We start from the raw sequence: 27,377 nt of genomic DNA on the forward strand, positions 1-27,377 counted from the left end.
ACTGATGTGAATGTAGATGATTTTGGTTACTACAATAGACCCTTCAACCAGCTGATCGGTGGACTCCCACTGATGCAATACAGAAATCCTATCCGAGGTTTAGCACAATGTTTACTCCTATTAAAGACTTTTCCGAGATGAGAAGATATCGGAGACTCTATCAGAGTTATATCGGAACGATTAGAGTTATTTATGTGAAAATTATAACTATGTTCATCTTGGTGTTAGACAATCAACCAAAAAAGATGATTTAGAGGACCACCCTACATACTGTAAGTATAGAACAGAGCCGTCTATAAATGGGGTCGTTTCCAACTGGAAACCACTCAGAGGATCCTCCGAAACGCTTGTGGGCCACTTTGACATTAACGTCTTTAATAAACAAACCACAATGAAACCTAGATCCTGCTGAAGATCCTCGAGAACTCTGGTGGGCCAGTTTGACATTGACATCTACATAAAACAAACCATGACGGGACACCTATCAAAACAAATGGTCCTCTATACTTCAGATTTTATGGTCTCAATTTTTTCTAGTACAGACGGTCCCCTACTTAAGGACGCCCGACTTACAGATGGACCCCTCTGCCCCCTGTGATCTCTGGTGAAGTCTCTGGATGTTACTATAGTCCCAGACTACAATGTCCAGCTGTAAGGTGTCTGTAATGAAGCTTTATTGATAATCCTTGGTCCCATTACAGCATTAAATTTATAAAATCCAATTGTCACTGGGGCAAAAATAATTTTTTGTCTGGATCTACAATTATAAAATATACAGTTCCAACTTGCATACAAATTCAACTTAAGAACAAACCCAAGGAATCTATCTTGTATGTAACCTGGGGACTGCCTGTATAGATTGAGAAAATGGGGCAGATTTACTTACCCGGTCCATTCACGATCCAGCGGCGTGTTCTCTGCGGAGGATTCGGGTCCGGCTGGGATTCACTAAGGCAGTTCCTCCGACGTCCACCAGGTGGCGCTGCTGCGCTGAAGTTCCCTGGAATGCACTCAAGTTCACCGGCCTATTCCTAATGAAGGTAAGTGCAAGTCTTGCAACACTTTTTTTTAAAAATGCGGCGGTTTTTCCGAATTTGTCGGGTTTTCGTTCGGCCACGCCCCCCCATTTCCGTCGGGTGCATGCCAGCGCCGATGCGCCACAATCCGATCGCGTGCGCCAAAATCCCGGGGCAATTCAGGGGAAATCGGCGCAAATCGGAAATATTCGGGTAACACGTTGGGAAAACGCGAATCAGGCCCTTAGTAAATGACCCCCAATGTATTGCTTAAAAGGGGGTTCAAGTTTTGTAATAATCTCTTAAACTGCCGCAATGTATAAAAAGGTTCTACAATTCCCCATGAGCTCCAATTGATGTAAAATTTTTATGGAATTTGTACTTTTCATTATTTTTATCGGGAGCCCATCCCATTTAAAGACTGCATCCTCTTTCAGCCGATTACCCCGACAAGTTTTTATGCCCTTTGGTTAAAAAGTATCCAATTATTTTCCTATTGGTCAACAAATTTTTTGTGTTTACATTTTATTTTTAAATGAAAAAAATTCAAAAGTGAAAACGAAAAAAATATTGTGATCAGTTGTAAAATACTCTTTCCCTTACAGTTCCACGTGTCCTTGGGTTAAAAAACATAAAATCACATTTCTATTGCCTAGAAATTTTTTTTCTTAATTTGAGAGGAAATAAATCCTGTATATTCAAAATTAAAGAGGAAAATCGGGTAAAGTTATCGAGATGTAAAAGTCTCCTTCCAGTCCTAGCCATTTAGTCTGACATTACCTCCATGTCCTTGGGTGAAAAGATAAGAAATTATTATTTTGGATCATTTAATAATAATTAGTATTATTATTCTTTATTAAAATTATTATTTTGTACAGGTAAAAAAAAAAAAAATACAGACAATTAAGAGAATTAAAAAAATTTAGAGAAAAAAAAAAAAAGACTCTGGCATCGCCAATAACACATATACACATCCTTGGGTGAAAAAAAAAAATTGCAACACATAACAAATAAAAAGAAAAAAGTTTTTTTGTAATTTCATTGGAGAAAAAAATTGAAAATGTAAAAATAAGACAAAAAAAAAAAAATGTAGATTTTTGTAAAGATCTTAAGACATAAAAGACTCTCCCGTTTCAGAAATCGCCCGGTGACAGATCTGTACGTCATTGGGTTAAAACATATGAATCTTTTTCTATTGGTCAACATACAAAAAACATTTTTTTTTACTCCATTTAAATAAAAAAAAAAGGGCACAAAATGCAAAAATTTCAGTAAAGACGTGAAAGGCTCCTTCCAGTTTTGGCCGTTGCCCCCTGACAGAGCTGTACGTCTGGGGCCATTGTGCGGATGATCAGAGTGTACAACCGTGTATCATGTTTTATGTTTTTATGTTCCCATACATTTCACGGTAAACACATGCAATGCTTAGCAGGGAGCCGGCGCGTTTGGCAGGTACGGCCCTGGGAACAGTGAAATAAAAGAAGACTCTCGGTATGGAAAACATTTCACACAATGTGAAACTGTATTTCTCAATTTCATCACTTGAAAAAACATACGTGATGTGATCCTGGGATCCGGCGCTGCACGATTTCGATGAAGAATGTTTTTTATTTGGTTGTCAGGCTTACTGTTACTTTTATGTCCGGCCTTGGACAGGCAGCAAATTGAGCTACGGGGCTTTATTATTGAGGTAGATTACAAACCCCAACCACCTTCTACAAAAGATATGGGGTTACCACCACTTTTCCCAGGCCCAAGAAGGGCAAATCTAATTGCTGGAGAGAGTGGGTGGTGGTGGTCGATGTGTAAGTCGGGGGACTAAATAATAATTTAAAAAAAAAAAAAGTTGTGACCACCAGTAAAGCATTTAAGAAAAAGATATTACAGGGATTACAATAAAGAAAAAAACAAAAAAAACACAACAATACAAACATCAGTTATTCCCAATGCCTCAACTTTCTCCAATTTGCCGAGACAGTCCTCAAAAAATTTGAACATGGGTTGATTCAAAAGTGGGTGGTGCTTGGAAAAACCCCTTCCACAAAGTAGGCGGGTCATCTGTTAGTGGGTAGTCCATCAGCAGTTCAGGGGATGGCACTTAAAAATCCTTAAAGTTGACCCAGTCTCGACTTCATGACCCCATCTCCTCACCTAGAAATCCTAAAAAATCCTGGTGAGTCAATCATCAAGCAGTTGAACCCCATCCAAAAATGCACACCAATGCTCTATAGCTTTGGGAGACTATGGTCGTGGTCAGGCCCGGACGAATCGTGTGGAGAAGCCGGGTGTAGTGAGACTATCCCATCCCCTATGACATCCAGACCTATTAAGGCAAAAGCAAAACCCCTTGGAGAAAAAAAAAAGCCACAAAAACTAAATCAAAACCTACGACACAAAAATGTGCGATTCAATCCCCTGTGTGATCCAATTTTCTGGGCTGTGGAATTTTCATGAAAAAAAATGACAACAATTTAAAAGCTGAAGATTCATTCTGTGTCGACTAATTTTATAATCTACTTTTATTCTCGTAGTTGCTCGTTTTTTTCTAGAACAAAGTCTCAAATCCAATTAAAAGGAGAGAATTTTGGTGAAATTCAGCAACCACTAGAGGGAGCTTATGAGCTTAACTTTGTATTACAGAGCTCATGAGCTCCCTCTGAAGGCAGCAAGAGGAACTGGTGGCAATGCAACACTTTTTTCATTCCAGATGGTCGATGTAGATCTTAGATTTTACATTTAAGTGTTAAAAACTTGTACTTACTCTACAATAGTAAATTAAGGAACTAATGAACTTTCAGTATTATCAATGTCCTGTATTAGTTGGCTCAGCTGGAAATCCCCCAGAAACACAATCTATATCTGCTACCGTCTCGGTTTAGATATGATTCAGTTCTTATTTTTTCTGTTCTCGAGATGTCATATCAGTACTGGACTGCAGAACTGTAACAGGGTACGACCCCACCCCATCAGTACCCTAAAACTATTGGGGAAACTGATTACTTGACTTTTGGAATCCTGTGCCAGAACTCCTGGTCTGATCCTTCCCATATAACCACATAACTGCTGCGGCCAATCACTGGTATCAGCTGCTGTTAAGGCATGGTCTTCGTGGTCATGTAGGCCATGGAGACAAATAATGGTTTTTTTTATCACATTTTTATATTTTTGGGTAGGCCCTTCAATTTGAAGTCACATGTGGCCCCTCAATTTGTGGTTGGAAACTATACATGGAAAGGAAGTCATGGAGGTTCTTCACCTATTCCCCTTCTTTAAAAGGTTGGACTTCGAGCCAATTGCCCCATCCTTTGTTCAGATGGACCAAATGTAAGGTCCAACCTAGGTGTGGGATTTCACCGATCACTTTTAAGGGTATGTCTAGATGCTGGTCTGTTTAGATGGTATGCGCCCCCTCTTGTATACTTGGCTAGGTTGGAAATTAATATCTATGGGATTGGGCCTAGTAGAAGCACGACAACTCACCATGGATATTCATCAACAACCAGGACACCTCCAAGATATTGTGGGTATATTTTGACCAATATAGTACCCACCACAGTGTTGAAAACACCCCATAATCTCAACATTTTTTGTACCTCAATCTCAACATCCTATAAATGAATAGCCATTGGATGATGTCCATAAACCCCTGATAATAAAATTATCAAAAATAAGTCCATGTTTTTGAAAAACTGCACTTGACCTTCACAAAAAACGGCACCATGAAATCTTCCTGGAGTTGTCACCCTTACAAATGTCCCCAATTATCAAATTTAGCCAAGTACAGTTACCAGCAGGGCCAATCCATTCGAAGAGGTCATGGGACAATGTTCTCCTAATGGTTGGGGGTCTTGGTAACCAGACACCTAATAAACCCCTAGATGGTCAATATAGTTTTTTTGACCTCTATTGGAATAATCATCACTTCTTAAAGAACTCAGTTCTGTTATTGCTGTACCGCTGTCTAACATCTTCAGGGATTCCGTAATGTCTGGTGTGGTGCCAAGTGACTGGCGCAAGGCAAATGTGGTGCCAATATATAAAAAGGGCTCTAGAACTTTGCCAGGCAATTACAGGCCTGTAAGCTTAACTTCCATTGTGGGGAAAGTATTGGAAGGGTTAGTAAAAGACTATATACTGGAGTATGTGACATCAAATAGTATAATAAGTGACAGCCAGCATGGGTTTACTAAGAATAGAAGTTGTCAAACTAACCTTATCTGCTTTTATGAAGAGGTGAGCAGGTGCCTGGATGGAGGAGCAGCTGTGGATATTGTGTTCTTGGACTTTGCAGAGGCATTTGACACTGTCCCTCATAGACGCCTGATGAGTAAAATTAGGGCTATTGGTTTGGCAGAAATCATTTGCAATTGGATTGCAAACTGGCTAAAGGATCGTATCCAGAGAGTTGTGGTCAATGATTCCTACTCGGAATGGTCACCAGTTATGAGTGGTGTCCCTCAGGGTTCTGTGCTTGGCCCACTACTATTTAATATATTTATTAATGATATAGAGGTAGGAATTAATAGCACTGTGTCTATTTTTGCAGATGACACCAAACTGTGTAGTGTAATACAGTCTATGGAGGATGTTCATAGGCTGCAGGGTGACTTGGACAAACTGAATGTTTGGTCATCCACTTGGCAAATGAGGTTTAATGTGGATAAATGTAAGGTTATGCACCTGGGGGCCAATAATCCAAAGGCAAAATATGTCCTTGGGGGAGTAAATCTGGGAGAGTCCCTTGTTGAGAAGGACCTGGGGGTACTAGTAGATCATAAATAGAGTAACAGCATGCAATGTCAAGCAGCTGCCTCTAAAGCTAGTAGGATCTTGTCATGTATCAAAAGTGGTATGGACTCTCGTGATAGGGATGTAATATTACCACTATACAAGGCATTGGTCTGACCTCACCTGGAATATGCTGTCCAGTTCTAGGCACCAGTCCATAAAAAGCCCTGGAGCTGGAGAGGGTTCAACGTAGAGCCACAACAATGAGAAGGGGTATGGAGGGTCTTAGTTATGAGGAAAGATTAAAACAACTAGATTTATTTAGTCTGGAAAAGAGACGACTACGAGGGGACATGATTAATTTATTTAAATATATGAATGGTCCATACAAAAAATATGGTGGTAAGTTGTTTCAGATTAAATCAAATCAAAAGACGAGGGGGCACTGTCTCCGTTTGGAGAAATCAAGGTTTAATCACCGGGGACGACAGGGCTTTTTTACTATGAGAACGGTCAATCTGTGGAATAGCCTGCCTCAGGCGCTGGTCACAGCAGGGACAGTAGAGAGCTCAGGTGCTGGTCACAGCAGGGACAGTAGAGAGCTTCAAGAAGGGTCTAGATGCCTTTTTAAACCTAAATAACATTGATTGTTATGCTATATAGGATTGTTTCCCCTAAATCCCTTCCTCATCCAATTCCTTCCCTTCCTTGGTTGAACTTGATGGACAAGTGTCTTTTTTCAACCGTATAAACTATGAAACTATAGATATGAACGTGCTTTCCATGTGAGGTCTTCTACGATCAACTTCAAAAAGTCAACAAGACTTCATCATGGACTGTCGTTCGGGATCAGTTTCTGAGCTGTAACAATATAAATATTTTTCATATTCCAAAAAAAAGAACCCAGACGTGAAGTGCAAGAATCATGATATGCAAATGCTTAGGATTCAAGAGGTCGTCTTGTTTTAGGTGGGTTTTGATATCTATGACATACAGCATCTTTAGGATAGGTCTTCAACGTATGATGGTGGTGGTGTTGGCGGTGGGGGTTGAACATCTGGAACATTTGGTGCATCCATTGACACTGGGTTTTATATCTTAGCTCCCATTAGAGACCCATTAGATAACCTATCCTTAAGCTACTGTTCATCATTAATGCCATAAGCCCCCAAATCGTGGACAACCTCGTTCAGTCTTTTTCAAAAACTACAGATATCAATGAGTTGTTGATTTGGGGCAGGGACAGAGATGACTCAGCATCCACCGTTTACCATCTAGAGTATTCTTCAGTGTATAGTTTGCCGTCACACCCTTGACCATGACTACTTTTGGTGGTTGAGGATAGCTGCAGTAGCCACAGAAACCACAGTCAATGGAAATGATCAGTCACTGATTCAATGTATTCTCTCGCTCTCTATGTGTTTTGCTTGTTTAGATGTTGTAGAGTCAAAATTAGTCATTTTTTACCTCGCCAGTTGAAGCAAAATGCAGACCGCGCCCAGAGAGAGAGTTAAATGATAAATTGTAAAATACCATATTTTTTGGACTATAAGACGCAGTTTACTATAAGACGCCCCCCTCCTCCCCATATTTAGGAATCCAAAAAAGAAAATATATATTTTTAACCAATTAAGAATTCTGTTTGTCACACACAAGCACAGCGACACAAAGTTCTGCTACATCCATACACAACCACACTCAGAACTGCTATATAAACACACACACACACACACACACACAACACGCTCAGCACTGCTGTATACACACACAGAAATGCTATATACACACACACTCAGCACTGCCATACACACACAGCAACACACCCAGCACTTCTATATATACACACAGCAACACACCCAGCACTGCTATATATACACACACAGGAACACGCTCAGCACTGCTATATACACACACACACAGCAACACACTCAGCGCTACCATACACACACAGCAACACACCCAGGAACACACCCAGCACTGCTATATATACACACAGCAACACACCCAGCACTGCTATATATACACACAGCAACACACCCAGCACTGCTATACACACACAGAAACACACACAGCAACACACCCAGACCTGCTAGACACAAATGGAAAAACACCCAGCACTGCTATACACACACAGCAGCACTCTGAGGTATAGACCCCAATTCTTGTAAAATGTAACCATGATTGGGGAACCTATATATTCACATTGCATTAGTGAGGAACCTAGTCCTTCAGCCCTTATCAACCATGGTAGATAAGCTTAGAGCCACACTCTTCTGTGAGCACTGCGACAAGGCCAAATGGAGGACACTATGAGATGGATTTGAGAAGCAACATTATCCAGGGTATCAGGTTATTAGAGAATTACCGGAAAGAGTACTCTAGCACATAGCGGGAAAGGATTTAGGACTTTGTATAACAAAAATATGGCTCTATATTCTGATGGAGGACTGTAATGGTAACGCGCCATGAGCTGCCCGTCATTTGCCAATCCTGTGTCTACTAGTTAATTTCCTCGAACACCAAGGGTATTCACCGCCTCCGGCTGCAAGACCCACACGAGCTTGAGGTTCACCATCACACCCTCCTGACTACTGCACCGACCGTGGCCTTTGGTGGTGGCTCAATTTGACTACCAAGACTAAGAACCAACAGACTATGTGTCACTCAGTACATGCCATAACTTTTCGAGACCCTGCAGGTACGGTGGCAACTGCAGAGTCATTAGTAGGACACCTCTTCCTATGAGCCGCAATAAGGTATAATTGATTAATGACTACCCTCTAAAAAGGTGTCTTCCAATCAGAGAAAACCTTCAGCCAATCACAGGCAGCAATGAAAACGATTGGCTAAACAACCACTTCCTGTTGTTTCAAAATGGCAGTAGGAAATGGAAGAAGATACAAGGAAAATCGGCCAGACTCAAAAAGATAGGGAATTGGTGAGGTGAACTTCTCTTAATTTTTTTTTAAATACTTTACAGATTTTCAGCTCAATTTTCAACAATTTTTATGCCAACTTTGAGAAATATATATATACATAAAATAATATTTGACCAAAACTTCCTTCGCAACACAACAAGTTCACCTTTTACTTGGTACTGAGGAAACAAAACCAGCAATTCTTGGAATTGACATCAGCTTGAGCTTCCTGTACAATGCTCAGATTGAGGTGATTTTGTTGAGTCGTTTCCTCCGAGCTCACACTTTGTCTCTGCACACAGTTTGAGTGGAGCTGTTACCATCTAGGTACTTGATCATCGATGGTAGCTGGAGTCTAGAGGTGGACACACAAATCATGGCCAAAGAGGTTGACTGGTCTAAGATCTAAAGTGTTCCATCTACCCTGAAGCAGCTATCAGAAGGAAGAAGATTTTGGAATATTGCATTTTGCCATACCCTATGATTTTGTTCTTCAAGATGACCACACACCTGTAGTAGGTGCCCCCCACCCCCACTGATTCTGATGTCGTTGGAAAATTTTCTCTAGCCCCAAACGTTCCCAAATGGTCAGCGTCAATATGCTCTCTACTGTCAATAGGGTGGTCCTGTGCTGTCTTATCTAAGCCAGGACCTCCCACTTGACTGTAACATAAATAGTGACAAAAAATGGCACCGATTGCGCAGGAATGGTGGAGGCCCGAGAAAAATTCCAACTGTGCTGGAGAGACAAATATTCCATTCACATTTTGTTGAGTTGGGAGCTCATGTTTGTGTAGGCAAGAACATCTCAACATACTACTGATGCTGTATATCCTCCTTAAAGCTTTCTATAGTGGTCAAACCAAATGCTCATGCAACCGGCAGCTATTCCTCTGTACTAGTGTATACTGGCTTGGCCAAGCATGCATGTGTTTTCAAAAGGACACGGTAGGGGAAGTGTCATGGCCTTCATAGTAAAAGTATAAACACTTAAGTTTTTAGTCCAGATCTGAATTCTACTCTAGCTCCCATTTCCGGCATTGCAATGGTCTACCAGTCTTTGGCACAACTGTGGGAGTCATAGGAACCATTTTGGCCTCCTTGGGCATAAGAACAACATTCGTGACATTAGAAGATCCCTCAACAATTTTGACTTCTCTAGCAGTGATAAAGAACAGAAGACCATCATAACGTAGGAACCGGGAGTCAAAGTAGGCTCATAGATTTATCTTTGTTTGCCAACTTGGTATTGCAAAGGTCTACTGGTCTTCGGCACAACTTGGCAAGAAGTGTGGGGGTCATTGGAACCACTTTGGCCTCCTTAGACCTAAGGAGGTCACTAGTGATGTAAGAGGAACGCTCAACAATTTCAACTTTTCTGGAAGTAATGAAGACAGTAAGACAGGCGCGATGCATGAACCGGGAGTCAAAGCAGGGTCAGACATTCGTTTTTTGCCAACCTGGTTCCGGAGTTGCAACAATCTACTGGACTTTGGTTGGCTAAAGTTGGCAAAAAGTGTGGGGGTCATGGGAACCACTTTGCCTCCTTAGACCTAGAGATGTCGGTAGTGATGTAAAAAGGAAGAGGAACCCTCAACACTTTCGACTTATCTGGCGGTGATGAAGACCAGAAGACTGGCGCAACGCAGGAAACCGAGAGTCAAAGCACGGTCATACATTTCTTGCTAGCACGGCCCCCCAGGGCGATTTTCTGGATTCCTTTAAGGAATTACACAATTGATAGACTAACCAAGTAATGCTCAGTCATGGTGGGTTCTTCATAACAAGATGGTCTCGTTAACCACCTTCCACCGCTCCCCCCCAACTGAAAAAAGTAAATTGTAAATCAGACAACCCCTTTAACGTTTCGTCTGGCTTAAAACTTTGATTCTCACAATCTATAGGCCGTTATACTCCCAGGAGAAACATTAGAGTTATTCTTTATTATATTATTTAAGTTCTGTCTGGAATCGATTTCCGCGATTACATGGATTTACAGCACATATGTTCCAGTAATGAGTTTTCCTTTCTCATTAATCTAAATTGTCCCGTTTCACAGTGGAGACATTTATTAGGAAATTTGGGTAATTAAAACCAAAAGCTTTTTCTTTTTTTAATTTATCCAATAATTAACGAGATATTAAACATTACGCTGAAAAAAGGAGGGAAGCCAAAAAGTAAAGACATTTGTAAAATACTGGTATTTCTGTGTGGGGGTGTGGATCTATAGTCTAGGCCACTCCTTCTTAGTAGTTAGGGGGAGGTCCAGACTACAGTTGCATTCAGACTACAGAGCAAGAACCATTTCCACCTATTATCAAAAAAAAAGAGGAAAAAAAAGTTTAAAGTTTGATTAAATTATTTGAGGATGAATTATCGTATATATGCAACAATCAGAACAAGGAAAAAGTTGGATGCGTACAGGGAATCACATAACCAAAAAATCCATTTATTGATACAAACAATAATAATAGCAAGACAACAAATATAAAAACACTTAAAACATACACCCAGTGGGTGTATAAAGCTTCCAAGGGTAATAGTCCCTTACACTCCCCATCCACAATCAATAATTCGCACAGATAGACAATTATTTATAGGTAAATTACCATAGTCGGTCCTAGAAAAACCTCTAGATGGCGGCAATACAGTAAAGTGCTCTGTGTAAAACAATAAAGTGTGGAGTAAAACCTGGTAAACCCTCAACCTGCTCATACAATACCCAATTGTAGAAGAGACATGTGGTGTCTAGTACTGGGATGAAAGCCAGGGAGGCAGGTCAGTTGGATGGGGAGTGGAGCAAGCCCCACGCGTATCGTCACCGTGTTGGGGACTTCCTCAGAATTACCGTATACGGAATTACCGTATATACTCGAGTATAAGCCGACCTGAGTATAAGCCGAGACCCCTAATTTTACCACCAAAAACTGGGAAAACCTATTGACTCGAGTATAAGCCGAGGGTGGGAAATGCATTGGTCACAGACCCCCCCAGTATATAGCCAGCGAGCCCCCTATAGTATACAGCCTGTCCCCTGTAGTATACAGCCTGCCCAGCCTGCCCCCAGTAGTATACAGCCAGCCCAGCTTGCTCCCAGAAGTATACAGCCAGCCTAGCCTGCCCCCAGTAGTATACAGCCAGACCAGCCTGCCCCCAGTAGTATACAGCCTGCCCCCAGTAGTATACAGCCACCCCAGCCTGCCCCCAGTAGTATACAGCCACCCCAGCCTGCCCCCAGTAGTATACAGCAAGCCCAACTTGCCCCCAGTCGTATACAGCCTGCCCCCAGTCGTATACAGCCTGCCCCCAGTCGTATACAGCCTGCCCCCAGTCGTATACAGCCAGCATTAAAAAAAAAAAAAAAACTAAAAAAAACCCAACTTATATACTCACCCTCCGGTGGCCCCGATGCGCAGCGCTGCTCCCCCGATGTCTGCGCGGCTCGTCTTCTGGCTTCCGTGCCGTCTTCTTTCTTCTGCAGGGCGCCGCCATCGCTCTCTCCTGGCCGGCAGGCGCATAGTATGATGCGCCGCCGCTGACGTCATACTAGGCGCTGCCTGGGAGAAAAATATGGCACCGCACAGCACGATGTTACAGAAGACGGGCGCGGAAGCCAGAAGAGGACTCGCGCGGACATCGGGGGAGCAGCGATGCACATTGGGGCCACCGGAGGGTGAGTATATAAGTTTATTATTTTTTAAGTATATATATTATATGTGTATTCACTCGTGTATAAGCCAAGGGGACGTTTTTCAGCACATTTTGTTATTCAGTATATAGGGTATTTAGTCTGAATTCTTTAAAATTATCATTGCACCCCTGAAGAAGGATGTGGAATCTATACAACACTTTAGAAATCTAGGTGGCATGAAGTACTGTTCACATATGTCATGGGAACTGTATTTTACATGGTCATCTGCAAGGACAACTCAGATCCTTTCCATTTCCTAGACAATCCCTTAGATGCCACTGAGGCATTGCTGAGGCATCTAGGGGGTTACACAGAGGAAAAGACACTGACTTTATGCCAAACATAGCATTCATAGGGTACTAATAGGTTACCATGCCAATTGGGGGCTTAAATAAGGATCCCAGTTTAATCAAGGTTTAATCACTAGAGGCGACAGGGCTTTCTTACTATGAGAACTGTCAATCTGTGGAATAGCCTGCCTCAGGCGCTGGTCACAGCAGGGACAGCAGAGAGCTTCAAGACGGGTCTAGATGCCATTTTACACCTAAATAACATTGATAGTTCTGTTATATGGAATTTTTCTCATAAACCTCGTCCTCATCCAATCCCTTCCCTTCCTTGGTTGAACTTGACATGTGTCTTTTTTAAACCGTATAAACTATGATACTACGAATTCTGCTATGGATAACTACCTATTCAGCCATGCAAACGTTTCAGCTCAGCAGATTATAAATGCTTATGATGCAACAACATCACAAGGGCTACTACTATATTGTTAGTGTAACTATTACTCATCCCCTGTAGTCATGCAGTTCCACTACCTTGCGAATGCCGCCAATCACAGCAGTTCCGGGTTTCTTTTCTCTCCAAAATGGAGACCACCAACATCCCGCACCAACATCACAAGGGCTACTACACTGAATAGTATTATTGTTACGATTACCCTTTCCTGCAGAATTTTTTTTTTTAATTTTGATTAAATAAGTTAAAAATGTAAAAAAATTTTTAAAGATTTGGTCTCGGGATGGTTTACTACTATTTAAAAAATATATATTTTTTAATTTTCACCAATGTTCTTCTATATTCCAATACCGATGTGACATGCATGAAATCTTACACCTGTCTCTTTTTTTTATTTTGAGGGCCTCTGAGATTTTGCAATTTCGAATGATCCCGAGGTGGCGCCCGCCCATACAGGAGCTAATTTGTACGAATCCGTTCCAGCACATTCAATGTCTCTCTTCCCTGGCAGCCTTCGTGGGAATGCATATAAAAAGGGTAACCTAATCTCTCAAAGGATGTTGATTACAGAGAGAGGACTTTAAGGAACACTGATTTTCTGCCCCATTAACCACTACATGACATATGTCAGAGAAGGGAAGGGATCACATAGGGGTGGGGTGGGGGTAACATGAAATAGGTCGCGATTCAGCCCCCAAATTCTTTGTCTTCCCCTCTCAGGGAACGAACACCTTTATTTATTTTTTTTCACCCGATTTAACCTTTGTTTTCTACATTCCGGCAGATGACATTTAGGAAGTCTCTATCCACAAATCTTCCTCTCGTAATCCGATATGTAGGATCCTTTGCTGCTTGTAGCAGGCGTCTTCTCACCTTAATAACCTTGTCTTATGTCAGGGGAGGTGACTGAGCAAAGTAGATCTTCATTCCAAAAAAAAAAACCCAAAAAGGTATTTTTTTTGTGTTTTTTTTTTTTTTCCATTTTAATAGAAACAGCGCCACACTTTTGCTCAGGCTGTGTCTGGTATTGCAGCTTAGCTCTATATTTAAGTGAATAAGGGGCGACACTGTACAAAAAGGAGGGTATAATGATAGCTTTGGATCCTATCTATGGAAGCCATATCTGCAGTTACACCTTGCGGCCACTACGGAGAGCGTGTCGCCAACTACTTCTTGCTTCAGGTTCTCTGTTTCCATGGTGTGATCGAGTGGATTAGACATTGATAACATTTTCTTTCGAATATCCATATAATAAAAAAAAGACATAAAGTGGTAAAAGCAGAGCCCCTCCTCTTCCACATCACAAGGGCTACAATTGCATTGTGTTTTTGTAACTATTACCGAATTATCTCAAGTAGTCAAAGCAATTCTTCATTACCGGTTCCCCCCAGCCCCCCATTAATTACAGCAGTGTCTGGTGTCTTCTCTCAAGTACATCGGCAATCTCTCCTCGGAACACCAACATCACAAGGGCTACTACATTGCATATTAACTATTAACCATCCCCAGTAGCCACAATAGTTCCTTTCTACCTTTCAAATCCCGGCAGTCACAGCAGCTTCTGGCCTCTTTTCTCTCCAAAATGTTGCCCCCTCTCCCCCACGCCGACATCACAAGGGCTACTACATTACATACTGTTACTGTAACTATTACTCAATCCCCTGTAGTCACAGCAATTCCTTACTACCTTTCTAATGCTGGCAGTCACAGCAGTTCCTGGTTTTGTTTTCTCGACAAAAATGGTGACAACAGAGATCACCTTCCCTGCTCCTCCTGCACCAACATTATAAGGGCTACTACATTGTATAGAGTTATTGTTACTACTGACCATCCCCAGTAGCCACAGCAGTTCCTTTCTACCTTTCAACCCCAGGCAGTAACTGCATTTCCTGGTTTCTTTTCTCTCGAAAATGGGGCCCGCTCTTCTCCTGCACAAACATCACAAGGGCTACTACATGACATAGTATTATTTTAACTATTACTCATCCCTGTAGCTACAAATTTCCTTACTACCATCCGAATGCTGGCGGTCACATCAGTTCCTGGTTTCTTTTTTTTTTCAAAAATGTGAACAGCAGAGACCTCCTTCTCCATCTCCACCAGCACCAACATCACAGGGGCTACTACATTGCATAGTGTTATTGTAATTATTACCCTTTCCAAGTAGCAAGAACAAAGCCCTGGCGGTCAAAACAGTTTGTGGTTTATTTTCTCTCCAAAATGGTTCTCCTACTGCTCCTGAACCAACATCACCAGGGCTACCCCTCCCCAGTAGTCACAGCAGTTCCTTACTCCTCTCCCGCACTTACATCACAAGGGCTACAGCATTGTATAATGTTTTTGTAAGCATTGCCCACCCACAATATAACCTTTCCCCCTAACTTGTCAAAGCAGAGTCCATTCCCTTGTCCCTTTGGTAGCCATAGAAGCACCATGTCCAATTTTTTTACATAGTTGCCTTCTGTACCACATGTGATGACAGGAAGCTACTGTGACTGAATATATATATCTCACTATGTCTATTGTCTAAGTACTCTTTACTCGGTAGTGAGGAAGTGAATGGTTTCATGGGGTTTAGTGGTAGATGACATCCTATAGATATTGACTTTGTCTAACCCATGGGGCATGGTCTAAAAAAAAGCATCAGAAATGAGCGGTAACACGCAATATATAGACACTAGACTTGAAGGTCTATACGCCAAATGTAGACATCAAACCACCCAACATCAGAGGATAGTTATAAAGAGACAAGAAAGTGAACCCTTCAAGACTGGCAATGGAGGCAAACAAGGAGGTGACAATTCATGTGATCAGATACATACATAGGGTAGACGTTCATTCCCCTCCAAGACCACCAAAGTGTATAGAGACATCAGAGGATTATAAAGAGACAAGAAAGTGAACCCTTCAAGCCTGGCAATGGAGGCAAACAAGGAGGTGACAATTCATGTGATCAGATACATACATAGGGTAGACGTTCATTCCCCTCCCAGACCACCAAAGTGTATAGAGACATCAGAGGATTATAAAGAGACAAGAAAGTGAACCCTTCAAGCCTGGCAATGGAGGCAAACAAGGAGGTGACAATTCATGGGCTAAAATAGAAAAAAGGTTGATATAGTTTGGTGCCATAGAAATGGACAACTAGTTTCAAAAACGGGAAACGTTCAATATAGGTCAAATGGGTTGTCCAAGAACCATATGATAGGTAGGGAGTGTCTGATCACTAGAAGTTCCCCACTTTCTCTGTCCATGAACTCAACTAATTATTCGTCCAAGTGTAACTGACCTCCGAAGGTCGCGGAATCATCTTCTAAAGGCCTCATTAACTAAAGGCAATTATCCAAAGTAGAACAATTACAAGTTACAAATAACATATATATGGTCTTCGCGCAACGTCTATGTTCAAAAAACAAGAACTGATCCTACCTAGTCTTAGATGTCCAAAATTTATGATTCAGGTCCCAGTGCGGTGTCTGTAGGTTCCATCACAACGTCTTTGCAGAAACCAGGTCAGGAGGGTCCTTTGATCTTGAGAGACAAGAAAAGGACTTGTCTCTTCTTGATGAACATTATCCTGACTTTTCTGGTCATGTGACACTGATCTTCCAGGTATTCGTCGATCTACTAAGGTCATTGTTTCATTGGTAGTTGAAGATCAAAGTGCCTGAGGTCAAGTCTCTCGGCCTTCAGGAAGGCTTCCACCTGAAAAAGTCAACGGAATTCCAGGTTTTTCCCATGACGTGGTCTACGCTGGTTGTTTATTGATTGTAGAAAACTGGAAATTGACAAAAACAAAACAAATATATATCATAAAACCTTTCACTGAATACATGGAAAACATTACGGGGATCTTCACACGAACAAGAAGCCAACAATGAATGGTCAAAGTTTCTGCCCTGAATTGGGACAATGGAGGAGACTTACAAACAGCTTCCCTGGAGAAGACATTGAAAGAGACCTGATGGGGGCAAAAAGAGGCATTTGGAGCTGATCAGATGACATAACGCATGTTGACTACTTAGGCCTCATATATAGGGAAACTTGGGTCAGCGGAACAAGCCTCTATACTACACTTGGCACCAGTAAGTGATCACTTGGGCACAATGCCAATAAACTCACTGTACTTACTGGCACTGTAATGTACTGAAAGGTAATACAAGGTCACATATAATTAATACCTATATGCTGCTGAATTATATACAGTAAGGCACATCCCAATCCTAAGGCAATAGAATCACTACAAAACCCATCCCAGACACACTCAATACAAACCCAGACAAAATAATCTGTGCAAATTCAGACCCCACACCAGACACCCTACATATTGAGACCTGCAAAAGATTCCCTGCTTAATGAGACCCCACAGTAGGCTCCTTAAATAGACACCAGGCGCCTTAAAGAAAATCTATGATTAAAAAACATTGCCCTTGTTCCTGTCCATTAAAAAAAAAAAATCAGTTTGTAAAATTATAAGCAAATCACCAGTCCAATGACAGTAATGGGGTCCGGTATATTCAGCGTTCACTGCGTTGCCCCGCCCCATAGCTGCCGATCGACAGGTCTCACTGCTAGGACATGCTGCTGTGGAACATTGAGAGAGAGCTCTGTCACATCATTGGGCACTTCATTTCATGTGACCAGGGTGATGTCATCTAACGTCCCGGTTCGTTTGAAACAACTACCCTATGTATGTATCTGATCACATGAAATCACAGCAGCCTCCATAGAGGATAGGGAGGTGTAGAAGTCCATGGAGGCATACTGTGATGTCACGTGATCAGATACATACATAGGGTAGACGTTCATTCCCCTGCCAGACCACCAAAGTGTATAGAGACTCCAGGCTGGACTGACTCTTCTAATCCCGACTCTAGTGGGGCCCATGATGAATGAGCACTACGAGAAGAAGTGAAGGAATATAGCGTCAGGACATGGCACCCAGAGACTTGATGGTTCTCCAACGAGTCTGGGAGGTCTCTCCATTCTGTGAGAAGCTCCTGGAAATTTTAGTCAAGCATCTCCTCCTGCTTCTGTTCTTATATCACTTATGGTAGCCGTAGTAAGAACACAATGGCTTACATTAGGGGAGGGGGGGGGGTAATATTTTAGGCCCTTCAAAGCACCGCACTTCACTTCTAAGAAACCTTAAAATAAAATGTTTCTGATCTAATTGTTTATAACTAGAGAACATCATTTCAGCTGCTAACAATAGACGTCAGGTCTAAAGGATTTATAACAATTACTGCGATGTTCCAGATACCCCACATTGTTGACTACAGGCAGATTTTGGCAGAGGCCTCCTAGACCAGGGGACTCTATAAACCACGTATAATACCAGGACAACTTTTGCCGAAGCTTCCATTTATCTACCAACTACCAGCCTAGAAGAAATTAGTAGCTGCTGGGTAAGTATATAATTTTATTATTTTAAGGGGGCATGGCTGCAGGGCATTTCAATATTGAGGGGCCATGGCTGCTGGGCATTTCATTATTGAGAAGGTTCTGCTGGATAGGGGGCATTACGAAGGCCATGGCTGCTGGGCATTTCCTTAATGTGGGGGCATGGCTGCTAGGCATTTCATTATTGAGAAGGCTCTGCTGGATATTTCATTGCAAGGGGAGACTGCGGGACATTTCATTGACGAGGGGAGACTGCGGGACATTTCATTGATGAGGGGAGGCTGCGGGACATTTCATTGACGGGGGAGGCTGCGGGACATTTCATTGACGGGGGGAGGCTGCGGGACACTTCATTGACGGGGGGAGGCTGCGGGACATTTCATTGACGAGGGGAGGCTGCGGGACATTTCATTGACGGGGGAGGCTGCGGGACATTTCATTGACGGGGGAGGCTGCGGGACACTTCATTGACGGGGGGAGGCTGCGGGACATTTCATTGACGAGGGGAGGCTGCGGGACATTTCATTGACGAGGGGAGGCTGCGGGACATTTCATTGACGAGGGGAGGCTGCGGGACATTTCATTGACGAGGGGAGGCTGCGGGACATTTCATTGACGAGGGGAGGCTGCGGGACATTTCATTGACGGAGGGAGGCTGCGGGACATTTCATTGACGAGGGGAGGCTGCGGGACATTTCATTGACGAGGGGAGGCTGCGGGACATTTCATTGATGAGTGAAGGCTGCTGGAGATTTTAGTACAGAGCAGTGGCTACATTTCCCACCCTAGGCTTATACTTGATTCAATATGCTTTCCCAGGTTTTTTGGTAGAATTGTTTCCTAAGCTAATACTCTGGTAGGTGAATACTCTGGTATCTATGGTATCTAGCCTTTAGGATCATTGTAGTACCCAGTAGAGAAAGAACCTAAAGGGCAGTTCTAGTAAGCGTGGGAGTTAATATCCTAGGGTCAGGGACAGCAGATACTGTACGTCTGACCGACTTGACCTCCAGTGAGCTGAGGTATGATGTTACCATACTTTGTATATGAATGGTGAATGTATCCCTGAATCCCCTAAGGCGGTCATTGGTTTATCTTTGTGTGTTGTTTTATATTGCGCACTTTTATCATAATGGTAAATGTGTTTGTTAGGTGTTTATGGGATCTTGTTGATTGTGATTTTGTAAAAGCCTAAAAGGTTTAGAATTTTCTAGATTTATACCTAATATTTTAGCACTTTTATACCATTTTGCTAGCGGGAGGACACATAATCTCCAGGATTCGGTATATCCTTCTATCCCGCGTCTCTCTGCTCACCTTCCGTCACCGCTCTATTTATTTTGATCCTGTCTCGTTATATTAAACCAAATCTTCCTTAAAAGATTCATTGTCTGGCGGCGGCTCCTAATTTTGAGAGCGGCCATCTTTGTACAGTAGGTGCAGACGCTCAGTGTAAATATTTGGGTGTCCTGCATACCTTTCTGTGTTAGAAGTGAAGAGAATCAGTGACAACGCTGGCAGGACTGACTAATGGCCGAGCGTCACTACCAGGAGCTTCAAGGGGGATTTCAGTCCAGGAAAAGAAGGGAAAATATACAAGGAAAACCAATACTTTGGGTCGAATTTATGAAAACGGATCTTGTTGCCTCTAGCAGCCAGAACTCAGCGTCTCCATTTCGACTGGATGCTGTGAGCAGTGGGTTAAGGACGCTCTGTGCCACCTAATCAGTGTGGGCATTTTTCGAGTGACCCCCTTGGTTTTCAAGAATCAGGACCAGACTTCTACCTCCTTGGATTAGTCTTGGTGTAAGTGGTAGCAGAACTAAGCAGGTCTAAAAGACACAGAGGAACAGGAGTAGTCAGAAGCAAAGCTAAGGTCAGGGGAAACGCAGTTCTAGCAGATTTGGAGTCAAAGGTCAAGATCCAAGTTCTGGTCAAATTAGGGATGTCACTAAGAGATAATAGAGCAAGAACCCAGATCAGAGTTGGACAGAAGCCCGGGGTCTCGAAATCAGACAGACCCTTGACTTATGAAGCCACAGGCTGCCAAGGATTGACCCAGCACATGTTAGTTTTGGACATACCAGAACATGCACCTTATGACCTTATTGGGTCCTAGCGTTTAGATCTGGGGCGGTCGTATCGATCAGACGCTTATCTCTTTTGTTGCGGAGAGGGGATAAAAGTTGTTAGCGGGCAAACTCTTTAGAGGGGGGGGGGGGGTTACCTCGAAACTTTGCCTCTATGGACAAGATACTGTATAAGTGACAGAATGCTGGGGGTCTGACCTCTGGGACACCCTAATAATTAATAGAATTCATGATCAAAAGGTCTCCCTGTAAATGGAGCTCCTTCTATAGGTATCAAAGCAAGCACCCTACTGCTCCATTTACCGGAAGACTTCCGGTCACCCGATCAGTAGTGGGGAGCCAAGAAGAGGCACTGCTATGAGATTCCAGCATTATAACCCCTGGGGGGTCCCAACAACGTATCCCTTGTTTTCAAGGTAGGGGATAAGATTCGATAATTGGCAAAACCCTTGACAGAGGTTGACCTATGGAAGTATATGATTTGACTTAGGATTGCTGGGGACCTGACTTCTGGGAAACCCCAACAATTGATAGCCATAGAAGGAGCTCCATTCACAGGAGGAATTTTCATCATTCATTCTATCAATTCACCCTACCGCTCAGTTCACAAGACGACTTTGAGCCACCTGTAGAGGTCAAAGGTCAGAGTGGGGAGCAAACATACAAGTTCAGGTCAAACAACAATTGGTAGAATGGATGCCCAAAAATCCTCACGTGATTGCAGCTCCTTATATAGAGGTCAATGCATGCAACCTACTGTTCCGTTCAAAGAAGGGGTATCAGTCACCCAATCATTAGTGGGGAAGGGTGCATGTTTGGGTCAACCAATAAACCCTTGTGATTGTAGATCCTTCTGTCAATGCATGCACCCTACCCTACCTCACAGGTGGACTTCCGGTTACCAATTTGTTTTGGGTGGGGGAAGCCAACGTACACATTCAGGTCAATCAACAATTGGTAGAATGGATGACCAAAAGTCCTATCACCCCACCACTCCATTCACAGGCGGACTTCTGGTCACCTAATTATTGGGGTTAGGGGGGAGCAGAGGTCCAAACTTCAATTCAAAATGAGGTTTTCACCAAGACCGGGTCCCTCGTATAGGTCCCCCTGACTTCCACCAAGTAACCACACACTGTAGATTAGTCCCATTAAAGAAAACCACTCAACATCTCTGCGACCTCAAATGGCTGATAAAATAGTTCTGCATTACGGTTGCAACAAGGCAGCACGACCAGTATGTAGCACTCCTCTGACCCCGGGCCACCTCAGGGCTGCCACCGCTAATGACTGGCAATGTGGCGCCCCCTGGAGAGGGAAGAATGAAGTCATAATCCTCCCATACTGTCATGCCGGGGCAGTGGTAAATGTTTTAGTATGAGATAAGACAGGTAAATACAAGCTCAAACACATCGGCTCAGAGGAGCTATTTGTCTCCCCGGCTGCCGGGTTATTACATTTGGAACTGCTCGGCCCGATGACAAATTCTTCTCTCTCGCTCTCTGGGCTGATTTCCAAAATCATTTTCATCCAGGCTGGCAGCAGTACAGAGGTCCGCATTCTGCGCTAATTAAGGCCTTCACGAGACCACCACCAATATAGCCCCTGACAAACTGCACACGGCTCTAAGTGACAGCTCAAATATACTTAGTCCAAAACCCTGCGCGCTCCCTCGAGGAGAAGAGAGAGAGAGTGAGAAACCTACTGTAACAGTAAGTTCATATCTGAGCCGCACAATGATCATCATATGACAGCGAAAATCCACCGATACATACACACAGTGATGTCACAGTACAGGGATAACACACACAGTGATGTCACAGTACAGGGATAACACACACAGTGATGTCACAGTACAGGGATAACACACACAGTGATGTCACAGTACAGGGATAACACACACAGTGATGTCACAGTACAGGGATAATACACACAGTGATGTCACAGCACAGGGATAATACACACAGTGATGTCACAGCACAGGGATAATACACACAGTGATGTCACAGCACAGGGATAATACACACAGTGATGTCACAGCACAGGGATAATACACACAGTGATGTCACAGTACAGGGATAATACACACAGTGATGTCACAGTACAGGGATAATACACACAGTGATGTCACAGTACAGGGATAATACACACAGTGATGTCACAGTACAGGGATAATACACACAGTGATGTCACAGTACATAACACACACAGTGATGTCACAGTACAGGGATAATACACACAGTGATGTCACAGCACAGGGATAATACACACAGTGATGTCACAGCACAGGGATAATACACACAGTGATGTCACAGTACAGGGGTAATACACACAGTGATGTCACAGTACAGGGATAATACACACAGTGATGTCACAGTACAGGGATAATACACACAGTGATGTCACAGTACAGGGATAATACACACAGTGATGTCACAGTACAGGGGTAATACACACAGTGATGTCACAGTACAGGGATAACACACACAGTGATGTCACAGTACAGGGATAACACACACAGTGATGTCACAGTACAGGGATAACACACACAGTGATGTCACAGTACAGGGATAACACACACAGTGATGTCACAGTACAGGGATAATACACACAGTGACGTCACAGTACATTCCTGTACTTTGGTGGAGAAACAGGGTCATCTAGGGTCACAGCCGATTACAGTCACCATTAGGTTGCATTCGGTCACATCTTTGGTCCATCACACGGTGGCCCACCATGAAGCTCTATGGCAGCGTCTAGTCAACGGCTCCCGGTTTTCACACTGCTATCTTCCCAGTCATGCACATAATTTGGTTAATGGTCTTTTGTACAGCAATTAAAGGCCTGAATTACAAGCGGTCGCAGGGTCAATACAAAAACAAGTTGTCATACAACATCTCTTCATATCACATTCAGGATTCGTTAGAGGAAGGAACGGTTTCGGCTGAGTGTCACATGCCTGCAAAGCTCTTCACATCAAAAACACACAAGCCACGTTGGAAAGAGTCTGAGTGCCTGAGGGATGATATCACAGGATGTCGGAGACATCTCAAAAGCTCAGAGCATTGAAACAAGGAAATGGATAATATCCCTATAAACATAAAACGATGTAAAAAAAAATCTATAAATTAAACTGACCACAACAAAATTCAACAAGGTCCAAATCAGGAAAAATTCATAAGATTAAAATTATTGCTCAGGGAAGCTCCTCATGGGTGGAGGAGACCTCATCTCACCACTCCTTCCGTAATATTTGGAGAATATGAAAAATACCACCAGAGGTAGAGCTTGAGATGTTGCAGGGGCCAAAAAGTCTATTCCCCATTTTGCACGGGGGATGAATGGTTTCAAATTGCTTCTCTAGATTCCACCAAACTTTTTGACCATTTTAGGGATAGGCAAGAATCCAAAGTAATACATTGATGTGCCCAGGTTCACTGTATCTCCATGGCTCTTCCAATAGTCTCAGGGTGTACTGACTAGGCTTCTCATGTGCTGGACCATGACTTGGCTTGTTCCTGTAGACTGGCCATCAATTTTTGTTGTTCTGACCTGACCTGGGTTCTATAACCCAATTTGACTGACTACATTAAAGGATTTGATGTACCCTATAATCTCCGGTATGATGTATTTATTTGCCTCCCAAGGTTGTTTGGGTGTGGTCTGGATTACTGACTGGTGAATAATTTTAGGCGTATCTAACCACCAGGACCACCTAAGAATAGTATATGCCCACTTACACCAGTGCCACCAAGTCATCATATAAATCTAGGTCTTTTAGGTCAGAGTCGAGCAGGGTCTTTTAGGTCAGAGTCGAGCAGGGCCTTTTAGGTCAGAGTCGAGCAGGGCCTTTTAGGTCAGAGTCGAGCAGGGCCTTTTAGGTCAGAGTCGAGCAGGGCCTTTTAGGTCAGAGTCGAGCAGGGCCTTTTAGGTCAGAGTCGAGCAGGGCCTTTTAGGTCAGAGTCGAGCAGGGCCTTTTAGGTCAGAGTCGAGCAGGGCCTTTTAGGTCAGAGTCGAGCAGGGCCTTTTAGGTCAGAGTCGAGCAGGGCCTTTTAGGTCAGAGTCGAGCAGGGCCTTTTAGGTCAGAGTCGAGCAGGGCCTTTTAGGTCATAATTGAGCAGGGTCTTTTAGGTCAAAGTTGAATTTGGTCCTTTAGGTTAGAGCCGAGTATGGTCTTTTAATTCCACGTTGGATTAGATCTATTAGGTCAGAGTCGAGCAGGGTCTTTTAGGTCAGAGTCGAGCAGGGTCTTTTAGGTCAGAGTCGAGCAGGGTCTTTTAGGTCAGAGTCGAGCAGGGTCTTTTAGGTCAGAGTCGAGCAGGGTCTTTTAGGTCAGAGTCGAGCAGGGTCTTTTAGGTCATAATTGAGCAGGGTCTTTTAGTTCAGAAGCAGGTTGGGTCTTTTAGGTCAAAGTTGAATTTGGTCCTTTAGGTTAGAGCCGAGTATGGTCTTTTAATTCCACGTTGGATTAGATCTATTAGGTCAGAGTCGTGCAGGGTCTTTTAGGTCAGAGTCGTGCAGGGTCTTTTAGGTCAGAGTCGAGCAGGGTCTTTTAGGTCAGAGTCGAGCAGGGTCTTTTAGGTCAGAGTCGAGCAGGGTCTTTTAGGTCAGAGTCGAGCAGGGTCTTTTAGGTCAGAGTCGAGCAGGGTCTTTTAGGTCAGAGTCGAGCAGGGTCTTTTAGGTCAGAGTCGAGCAGGGTCTTTTAGGTCAGAGTCGAGCAGGGTCTTTTAGGTCAGAGTCGAGCAGGGTCTTTTAGGTCATAATTGAGCAGGGTCTTTTAGTTCAGAAGCAGGTTGGGTCTTTTAGGTCAAAGTTGAATTTGGTCCTTTAGGTTAGAGCCGAGTATGGTCTTTTAATTCCACGTTGGATTAGATCTATTAGGTCAGAGTCGTGCAGGGTCTTTTAGGTCAGAGTCGTGCAGGGTCTTTTAGGTCAGAGTCGAGCAGGGTCTTTTAGATCAGAGTCGAGTAGGGTCTTTTAGGTCAGAGTCGAGCAGGGTCTTTTAGGTCATAATTGAGTAGGGTCTTTTAGATCAGAAGCAGGTTGGGTCTTTTAGGTCACAGTTGAATTTGGTCCTTTAGGTTAGAGCAGAGTATGGTCTTTTAATTCCACGTTGGATTAGATCTATTAGGTCTGAGTTGAGTTAGATGTTTCAGGTCTGAAGTCTATAAAAAAGTTGTATTCCTTTCTATCCCATCTTGGTTGGTTCTTCACCAGAGTATGCCAGGAACTCGACCATTAAAGTCTATTATAGGCTAAGGTGTTTTAGATCTTAGAAGATCTTAGAAGATCTTAGATCTTTAAAGGTATGAAGAGTTATGGTGAGAATTCTGAGTGCAATGTGTTTAAGATGGATGCTCAGTATAGGAGGCAGGTTAGGGGAAGCAGGCATTCCTACCATAGCAGTCATTCCGCGAACATAGCTGTCCATATCCTAACTGGATATGCACGAAAGATAAATTGAGTTCGCTTTCAAAAGCTGTCTACATGAGCCAACACAGGTAAAAAAAAACTATGACAATAAAACACACAACATTACAGAAATATGTGTTTAACTAGTGACAGACCATTTAACATACATGGGAAGAATGTGCTTCATTAGACACCTCATTTGTGTGATGATTGCACCCATTATGGTTTGTGAAGTCGACATTTTGTAGAAGGCAATGAGAAACTAGACGTGTCCAAACCCATTCCAAAATAACCAGAAGGAATGACGATTGTAATGTAAAACATTTTTTGTAGCAAAAAAAAGCTAAAAAATTAAAAAAAAAAGGTTGACCATGTTGTGGACCTTTAAAGGGAGATCTTCATTCTCAACAACTTCAACCAACAAGGCCAAAAAAAGTTCTTGACCAAGTCTTTTTAACTGAACCTGCATGTGGACATCTCATGGTGGCCACATCTGAGACAGAACCTCCTACACATATGAAGGCTTGGTCTGGTCCATGCATGTATTCTCAAAAGGAGAGTAAATCTCTGCCAGACAACTTTGATGGAATGAAATCTCCAATCAGAACAAAAGGGATGGGCATGTCGATCTCCAACATGCCAGACTCCTCTTTTTTGTCAATCTTCGAGAAGAGTTGGGACACCACCATGAACATTAGATGATTGTCAGACAAACCTTTCGAGTTCAGAGAAACTGGATAATGTGTACCTCAAAGAACCTCAAGAATCGAGACCAGGAAGTCTACTATGGCCATGTGGACAAAAGTATTCTGAAGGTGTACCTACCATTAACTACGCGTGCAACATACTGGTTCAGAAGATAGCAGCCAAAGATGTCCAGCCAACGACATGTAACAAGCTTTTTTCAGATCAAAGGTATTCGGACTGCTGGATGACTAATGATTGGGAGAACAGTGAGGCCGAGGGTTTCTCCTCTTCTCTGTAAATTTAGCAATATTTGAAAATTAAAGATGGTGGTCTTTGGTGGGACAATCCCTTTCACTGAAGAAGCTCGGAAGGATTGTATCCTAGCAATGGGATGATGAGAAGGTCTTCAACTTGGTGGTCTGTCTTGGTCAGAATTCTTGGACATGCAACATCTTTGTGGACTTTTCCATGTTTGCGTTGGGTCCAACTAAGCAGAGATACTTCGGTCCATCCCTTGGATACTGACTATATATAGATTTGTTAGGTTCTTATATTGAATATTGCTTAGTGGCCAATATCTTCAACGCCGAGAGGAAACGGCTCTCACAGTTGCGTCAATACGGCCAGAACCAAAAGGTTGGTTCATCATGCTTGGCCACTGATACGTGAAGTCAATGTAAGTCTACTTGAA

The 27,377-nt window shown here is 43.0% G+C and overlaps 1 long non-coding RNA gene across 1 annotated transcript in view; it reads right to left on the bottom strand.

Annotated features, from left to right (window-relative positions):
- Positions 1-27,377, bottom strand: part of LOC140126218 (uncharacterized) — a 210,943-nt gene that overhangs the window by 141,696 nt on the left and 41,870 nt on the right. Inside the window, exon 2 of the long non-coding RNA XR_011854784.1 lies at positions 16,524-16,872. This is a non-coding gene — a long non-coding RNA (uncharacterized lncRNA). The remainder of the gene's footprint in view (positions 1-16,523; positions 16,873-27,377) is intronic.

This window comes from Engystomops pustulosus, chromosome 4 (assembly GCF_040894005.1).
Source record: "Engystomops pustulosus chromosome 4, aEngPut4.maternal, whole genome shotgun sequence".
In the NCBI taxonomy this organism is placed as follows: Eukaryota; Metazoa; Chordata; class Amphibia; order Anura; family Leptodactylidae; genus Engystomops; species Engystomops pustulosus.